Below are 9,449 nucleotides of genomic sequence, written 5' to 3' on the forward strand. Positions count from 1 at the left end.
CTTTGGTTTCACTTTTCAAATATCTACTATCTATATCCAAAAACAACCTCAACCCAAATTATTCGCAAGTATGAACACATAATTCCTGGGTGGTTAATTTTAAAGATCTCTTTGTCTTTTGCAAACACATTCCACTAGATAGACAGCGGACACAAACCTTAGACCTCTGACCTCCAATTACCAGGAGCTTCTCCATGTGCCAAGAAATACAAGGACATGACAGAGAACAGATAAGGGTGGGGAAATGTTTTAATGAAATGCAAGCAGAAATAAAGGAAAGGGCATCCAAAAAGGACAGAAGAGAAGAAAAATGGAAAAAGAGCAAAAAACAAGATTAAAGAGGAGAAACACAGTAAAAACTAAAAGCAAAGTCTGTGAGCAGTGAGCTTTGATGTCTTGGAGAAACTCTCATGGAAACTCCCATGTGACCAACATCTGATGCTACATTAAACTCATGCCTTAAACCTTATTAAAGATGTTTGATAAGACAACAAAAACCTCACTTTCTCCTCACTTTGGTACATTTAAATGGCAATCGTATTAAGACGCGAGACGCCAAAATGTTTTGGTTATTAATGTAAACCTATGCAATTTTAAGGATTGACTTACGCTCACGGCGAAATCGTAAGGATTCATTCGACATTTCTAAATTTGGATAATTCGTATGATATCGTACGACTTTCACTACAGGCAATGGCATCGCTGGACATCATTTCCATTTAATACGTGACAATTACTTGCTTCTGTCACACACAACAGCTTCCCATCATGTTTACACACTCTACTGATCGGTTAGGTTTAGAAACTCCGGGCATTTGCATGTGATGAAATCGAACAAATTCATACAAACGAACTCACAAAATCATACGCAATAGCTCATAAAATATGTATGAATTTTAATGAGAATGGGTTGGATTGACTCCTGTACTCCTATAACTGACCGGTTACGTTTAAGACAGAATCTGGTGGGTTAGTACGTATATATTTGTGTAACAAAAATAGTTCCATAAGAAGCCAAAACATCAAGCTGTGCACGCAACACCACAAAACTCTCCTTCAACTTCACATCACTCACATACACTGAAAAAAATAAATCACTTACAGAAGTACTTAGTCTTAGAATGATACATAAAGTTAATGAATAACTGAGTTCCTTGAACTTCTTTGCTTAAAAATCCATTAAATTAAGATTTTAAGTACTACTAACTCAAAGGTTGTGAGGAATACCCATAAACCCTTGCACTTGAATAATTTAAGCATGTCTGTTTGGTCATTTAATTAGTTGTTATTTTGGGACATTTAATTAGTTAATAACAATTCACTGTTTTACTGTAATTAGCTGTTTCTTGAGAAGTCACCATTAGGATGATTAGTGTTCCCTTTAATGAAGTTGGAACATTTTCAATTCATGCATTTTTTTTCCCTTGTGCATGTGAACGTGCATCGCTGAAGTGCAACTTTATATATACTTCTTTGGGGAATCAGGTTTAATGCCTGACCTCAGTCATTATTTTCTTTTGAGCCAATTAAGTAGAAATGTTAAATGTTAATTTGAAACAACTTGCTAATAGTTGCTGAATCTTATTTGTGTGACATATTTTCAAATAAAGATGAATGAATTGATACATTTGTGTATATCTTACAGAAGGTTTTCTAGTTATGCGGACATAAAATGACAAGTTGAAATTACTTGAGAGGCGTGATGCAACACATACATTGGTGGCCAAATCCAACACATACACTGGCAGCCAAAAGTTTGGAATAATGTACAGATTTTGCTGTTTTGGAAGGAAATTGCTACTTTAATTCACCAAAGTGGCATTCAACTGATCACAAAGTATAGTCAGGACATTACTGATGTAAAAAACAGCAGCATCACTATTTGAAAAAAGTCATTTGTGATCAAATCTAGACAGCAGCCATCACTCCAACACCTTATCCTTGAGTAATCATGCTAAATTGATCATTTGGTGCTAGAAGATCACTTGCCATTATATCAAACACAGCTGAAAGCTATTTGGTTCATTAAATGAAGCTTAACATTGTCTTTGTGTTTGTTTTTGAGTTGCCACAGTATGCAATAGACTGGCATGTCTTAAGGTCAATATTAGGTCAGAAATGGCAAAAAAGAAACAGCTTTCTCTAGAAACTCGTCAGTCAATCATTGTTTTGAGGAATGAAGGCTATACAATGCTTGAAGATTTCATACAAAGATGTACACTACAGTCTTCAAAGACAAAGGACAACTGACTCTAACAAGGACAGAAAGAGATGTGGAAGACCAGATGTACAACTAAACAAGAGGATAAGTACATCAGAGTCTCTAGTTTGAGAAATAGACACCTCACATGTCCTCAGCTGACAGCTTCATTGAATTCTACCCGCTCAACACCAGTTTCCATGTACAACAGTAAAGAGAAGACTCAGGGGTGCAGGCCTCATGGGAAGAACTGCAAAGAAAGACACTTTTGAAAAGGTTAGAGTGGGCAAAGAAACACAGACATTGGACAACAGATAATTGGAAAAGAGTGTTATGGATCTTAACCCCATTGAGCTTTTGTGGGATCAGCTAGACTAAGTTGCGTGAGAAGTGACAAGACAGACACATCTATGACAAGTGCTACAGGAAGTGTGGGGTGAAATGTCACCTGAGTATCTGGACAAACTGCCAAAATGCCAAAGATCTGCAAAGCTGTCATTGCTGCACGTGGAGGATTTTTTGATGAGATCTTTGAAGTAGTTTTTTTTTCAAATTGTAATAGTAATTGTTCACCTTATTAATGTCCTGACTATACATTGTGATCAGTTGAATGCCACTTTGGTAAATAAAAGTACCAATTCTCTCCATAAGAGCAAAATCTGTACATTATTCCAAACTTTTGGCCACCAGTGTATTTTTTCCCCCAGTGTACTGTTTGGAATGCCACAAACACAGACAAGTAGAGTGATATAAACAGTCAAGAGTCCCAGTGTGATTATGTTATATTAAATACAGTCTGACATTTTTGCAAAATGATACTGTGTTTCCCAGTGGTGTAGCCAAGGGTGGGCCTGGGTCCACCCAAATTAGACTCAGGCCAACACAGAATACTAGAGATTATTCTTTGACTTCAAATATATGTTACAAAATGCATAAATTGGGGGCCTGGGTATCTCAGCGAGTACTGACACTGATTACCACCCCTGGAGTCGCGAGTTCGAATCCAGGGCGTGCTGAGTGACTCCAGCCAGGTCTCCTAAGCAACCAAATTGTCCCGGTTGCTAGGGAGGGTAGAGTCACATGGGGTAACCTCCTCATGGTCACTATAATGTGGTTCTCGCTCTCAGTGGGGCGTGTGGCGAGTTGTGTGTGGATGCTGCGGAGAATAGCGTGAAGCCTCCACACGCGCTACATCTCCGTGGTAACGCGCTCAACAAGCCACGTGATAAGATGCACGGATTGATGGTCTCAGACAACTGAGATTTGTCCTCTGCCACCCGGATTGAGGCGAGTCACTACGCCACCATGAGGACTTTTGGGCATTTGGGCATTCCAAATTGGGGGGAAAAAAGGGGAGAAAATCGAGGAAAACAAAAATGCATAAATTCTGTTTTTTAAAAGTGTGAAAGAACAGTTTGAATGCACCTCTTCTCTGTTGTTCAAGAAGATTTGGTAAAATAAATAAATAGAGCAAAAATTTGGCCCATCCCTTTTTGTTGAGGCACCCAAAAGTATTTTCCTGGCTACGCCCTTGGTGTTTCCGTACACGTATCACAGCAGTTCAGAGGTGAAATGCCTAAAAGTGATTTAAATTGAATTAACTGTTGCATAATCAGAGCGAATATACCACCATATACTCATCCTTTTTCTGTCGCTTCAAGATAAAAACATCCATAAAAACGTAAAACTGCAAGACTGTTTTGAGACCTGTGTAGGTGTTTGTGATCAGGGACAAGATAAACTGACCCGGGGTCGGATTAGAGGGGCAATTAGTATCCAGAACAGTAAGAGAATATGGGCGACCTCTTATCTTCCCTCTTTTTCTCTCTGCACTCCTCTGGAGATGGAGGGATGTTGGCAACGGGACACAAAGCACGACTGTGTTGACTTCACAAAACTCAGAGTAGCACTCTTGTCATGTTTATCAGAGCAAGGGAACATTAGATGCCACGGACGGGTCTTTCTCTATGCTATCCACAACATCGCCAGAGCGTTAGAGCAGGGCTGAGGAAGGGTTAAGACATCGAAAAACAGTTTGAATCAGATTGTTTCATTTATTTCTAAAACCTCTGCTAGAGCTTTCAGCCAATCTGTGCGATTAAACTCTGCAAGCTTTAATTCAGACCAATATATCACAGAATATTCTGTGAATATTCAATCACCCACATGTCATTCCAAACCCTTATTTTGCCGGTCCAGTCCAGTGTGCTTTTTTGGAAAATGGGGAAAAAAATGATGACCAAGCAAAACAAAACAAAGACAGTTTCATAAAAGTAGTCCATACGACACGTACGAATACGTTTTTTCTAAAGCCATGCGATATCTCTGTGCGAGGAACAGACCGAAATTCAAGTTGTTTATTTACGGACAATCTTCCATTATAGCTCTCAAATCTTATTCTATTAAATTATGGCAATAAATGACAAATGATGAAAAATATCAAAATGACTTTGAACTCAGAAACTGAAAACATGGTCATCATAGTATATACATAGTGTATTCAAGTAATTGTTTTGTGTGAATTGCATTTTTATGTAGTTTATGTATAATTTTTAGTGAATAACAACTAACAACTTGGAATATAGCACACACATTACGAGGACAACTTTTATGGCACTTTTTTGCTATTTTTGGAGCTTGACACCACCAGGTCCCATTAAAGCGGTCATGACGTGTCATTTTTATTTTTAAGATGTTCCCTGAGGTTCACTTATAATACTAGTAATTTTTTGCATACAAAAATAAAAAAAATAAAAAAAGAGAGACAAACATTTGTAAAACATGACAATTTTCCACCATCATTCTGACCCTCTGTCAGAATGCTCGGTTTTGGTGCTGCTTCTCCTTTAAGACTTGACAGTAAACACCCACTGTTATTTTTATTTTATTTTTTTCTCCCCCTTTTTCTCCTCAATTTGGAATGCCCAATTCCCAATGTGCTCTAAGTCCTCATGGTGGTGTAGTGACCCTCCTCAATCCGGGTGGGGGAGAAAGAATCTCAGTTGCCTCCACGTCTGAGACTGTCAATCCGTGCATCTTATCACATGGCTTGTTGAGTGCGTTACCACAGAGACATAGCGCGTGTGGAGGCTTCACGCTATTTTCCGTGGCATCCACATACAACTCACAATCTATGTATGTTTTATAATAGTGTACTTTGTATTGTAATCAAGGTATGTCATTGTATTTCATGTATATCATTGCTTCAGAACAAATTTCCCTTTGGGGACAAAAAAGGTCTAACTAACTAACTAACTAACAGTGTGACATCACAATTTGGAGGAAGTAGAGAATGAGTCATTCTGGCAACTTGGTTTCAACAAATCTCTTTTTGCAGTGAAGAGAAAGTTGAGTTCTGAAACTTACAGTATGTATTTACAGTACAATGACCTCTTACATGTCAAAAGATCAAGGAAAACATGATTCCTCATGTCATGACCCCTTTAAGTAAAAGAGCTCTCTATAGTCTGGACGTTCTGTAAAATATTCCCTTATGTGTCCCAAAGAAAGTCAATCAGGTTTGGAACAACATGAAGGTGAGTAAATGATGACAATTTTCATTTTGAGCTGAACTAGCCCTCTGAATATAAAATGATGTCACTAAATAAGTCTGTTGTCAGAGCCCTGCAACCCTATATATCAATGGTTCTGTTCTGAAAGACCGGTGCTGTTCATTGACTGGCCGCTGGTGCCATGTTCACAGGGCTATTGGGTACCCGTTTGACCCAGTGCCAACAGATCTGGGTTACATGATTCTATCATGTTCAAGAGTGAAGGCGGGTCATTGTCTGGATGAAACATTGACATAAAGCTTGTTTGGACTAACATATGGTATTTGCCCCACTGATAAGTCCATTTCCTCATTAAAAATGTCCTGCGGGACTAATTTAACGCCAATGAACCCATGAGGGAGGAGGCAAGTGATGGCATCTGCTCTAATTATCCCAACATACAGCATGATGGGAAACGGGGTGTGTGATTAATAAGTGACCAAGACTTTGTTCAAAATGGAATAGGCGTACTTGCTTCCTGAATAATGCACGTGGTATAGTATACTTCTATTTTTAAAAGTAATAGTGTGAGTAGTATGCTTTTCCAAACATAGCCCAACTCGGTATTGGAGGACCAGACAGTCCATAGTTCTGATATTGCTAAACTTGAGAATGGATTAGTAACGTTTTTTTCACTTTATGAATATAGAGTTATTTAACTGTTAAGAACCAAAGAAAATAAAAAATAATTGACCATATGATTATGACAGTTTACATACACTTACTGCTTCACATAATCTAGAGACTTGCTCATTTATACAACATAAAATCAACGTTATAGACTCAAACAGAATTTATAGAGAGAAAGACCAACAAGACCAAGAAGGAAAGAATAAATTATATTATCTCCAGGGTCAGTTTTAAGCATAATGGGTCATGGGGTCATGGACACACAGGAGTTAAATAATAACCTGCTGACAGCCACCTTTTAACCTGCCACTACTTAAAACAACCTTCAGACTCCTGGTTTGAGAGATATGAAAGAGTTAGATTTGAGGAAGGTTTGTGCAGTTTAACAGCAGATTTCTGGCACCTGGTCACAAGTTCAACTTCGCAGCAACAGAGTTAGATTGAATGTAACAAACTGAAGTTACACACAGCAGAAATAAAGTTACACCCAAAACTATGAGTTGACAAATACTGTTTGCAGGTAGTTGACATGCAATACTTGATCTAAAATGGCCTTAAACAACGTTCTAATTCTTGTTTAATTGCTATACATGCCGTTTATGTCATTATTAATTTAGTGACTACATGGAATGTAATATGTACTTTAACCCTTGTGCGACCTTCGGGACATTTTGGTCTTTTTTATTTTTTTAATTATTTTTTTTATTTTAATCATTTTGGCTGTGTTAATGCCAACGGCATAAATTTTGCCAAATTTGTGTATTTTGGGGGGAATTTTGAGCCCTGGCTTTAAAATTTACATTTTTATATTTTCCACCATATGGTGCCATTTTTCTCATGTTAAGCCTATGGAGCAAATACATGCTTTTTCCCTGTTTTCTGTTTGCTGTATTATAGAGCACTGCAGGCAAACTGAATAAATGATGCAGCTAAAATTGTGTGTGTGTGTGTTGGTATAGATCTCAGAGTGTTTTGTATGTGTGTATTGAGAAATTTGTGTGTGTGTGTGTGTGTAAAAAAACAACAGTGGCATTATGTAAAACTGGCATTTAAAGGGTTAAAATCCTTAAAATGAATGAATATTTGGTAGTTATGATCAGGACTCATTAAAGTCATTGAAAGTGGAAAATAATATTAATATATCATATTATTATGGCAGTTTTTTGACGTGGACATTTTTGTCCTCTAAGGACCTCGGAGTAACTTTTTTAAATTGACGCACACACACGGCAGGACTTATTAAGTGAACTGTGAAATGACTACATTTGGTGACCAATTAGACAACCTAATAAGTTTTTACACTTTCCCATAAATACATAATTTACTAAAGACATTTCAACCTTGCTTTACTTAAGTTGAACACGTTTGCACAACCCAACACAACCTACAACTAATACTCACGAAGAATACGTAAAATAGAGGTTGCACAAAGAAGAAAAAACATTTTGTTTGTGGTGTCGTTTTATAAATACGAGGCTCTTTTGTAGTTCCAATGAAAAGCCGGAGATAATGTATGCTAGTTTACGACTGCAGACCTCCACATGACCCTTAAATGCCAGACTGCCATTAAAAAGACAGTTCAAACCCAACAAAACACATGAACAGTTAAAAACATCAAGATTAACTCCGTGAACCGCGAACAACAAAAACACAAGATACTTTGTAGCGTTTTGAAACATTGTTACTTTATCAATGTAACAAAGTAACACTTGAGAAACCCGCCGCGAGCCGTGAGAGAAAACTGGAGAGTAAAACAAGTGTATTCTCGTGTAGAGGAGGAGTAAACCTGTTGTGGTGGATGAATCCCGGAGGAACAAGTGCAGCATAAATCTCCAAAACCCCGAGCGCGGAGTCCAGCATAGAAACCGGAGAAAACCAACTTACAGAGAGATGAATGTAATAAACACACAAACATACACTCACCGAGCCGGTGCCACGAGTTAAATGTTTGAAGAGTTTGAGAGAACTGATGCGGGATGAGCTTCTTACAGCGTGCTGACGCAGAGCTCGAGCTAAAGATACGAGAGAGAGAGAGAGAGAGAGAGAGAGAGAGAGAGAGAGAGAGAGAGAGAGAGAGAGAGAGAGAGAGAGAGAGAGAGAGAGAAGGTGAAACTACAAAAAATAGTTTTGTTTATATACTTTTTCATTATGAATTTTCTTTTGTTTTGGTTTTAAAATATCGTTTTAACTCAAATGAGATACTATTTAATATAATATATATTTATCTAATTCTTTACATAAAATAAATAGTGTCTTAATATAGTAATAATAAAATGCACTAAAAATAATTTTAAGATTTGCACAATTTCATTAAAAAATTCCGTCAAATTTAATTGATTAATCTTAAAAAAAATAAAAAATAAAAAAAAAAAAAAAAAAAATCTTTTTTTTTTTTTTTTGGAATTTTGTTATGAAATTCACATGTTTAAATTTAAAACAATTAGCTAAAATATTTATGTATTTTTTTGGTGTAGTAAAAGTTATATAATGTAATATGATATAATATAATATAATATAATATAATTATGAAAACAGTAATACACATTAAAAACTATAACATACATTACATATTTTTTATTTTTTATGACAAATATTTGCCAAAGTGTAAACGAGTGACTGGACTTGACAATCTCATTTAAAAATAACAACTTTTTTTTTATTACATTTGTTTAAGTTTTAAAACCTTTTTAAATCAAATTCTATACTACATAAATATTTGTAATTATTTATAGATAAAACACTTATCTATTTGATTATTTATATAAAATAAATAGTGTTTATTATAGTATTAATAAATAGTAAAAGTTGTCATACAATATAATATAAAGAAAAAGCAATACATTTTTAAAAACTATAATATGCAATATATACAAATATTTGTAGAACAAATATTTATAAAAGGGTTTAAAACTTTTTATATATATATATATATAATTTTACAAAATCTGCACTAAAGTCTTTAAGCTTAAATACATTAACATATGATTTACTATAAAGCTGCTTTAAAAAACTATGTGAAAATTGCTATACAAATAAAAATGACTTGACAGGGTTTTTTTATACTCATG

The 9,449-nt window shown here is 35.9% G+C and overlaps 1 protein-coding gene across 3 annotated transcripts in view; it reads right to left on the bottom strand.

The window, feature by feature from the left end:
- LOC127430816 (semaphorin-4D-like) overlaps positions 1 to 8,399 on the bottom strand; it is an 83,611-nt gene extending 75,212 nt beyond the window's left edge. For all 3 annotated transcript variants that reach the window (XM_051680909.1, XM_051680913.1, XM_051680915.1), the window contains exon 1: positions 8,305 to 8,399. The gene's annotated coding sequence lies outside the window, so the exon portion shown is untranslated. The remainder of the gene's footprint in view (positions 1 to 8,304) is intronic.
- Positions 8,400 to 9,449: the final 1,050 nt, after the last annotated feature.

The sequence above is a fragment of the Myxocyprinus asiaticus genome, chromosome 40 (assembly GCF_019703515.2).
Source record: "Myxocyprinus asiaticus isolate MX2 ecotype Aquarium Trade chromosome 40, UBuf_Myxa_2, whole genome shotgun sequence".
NCBI classification, from domain to species: domain Eukaryota; kingdom Metazoa; phylum Chordata; class Actinopteri; order Cypriniformes; family Catostomidae; genus Myxocyprinus; species Myxocyprinus asiaticus.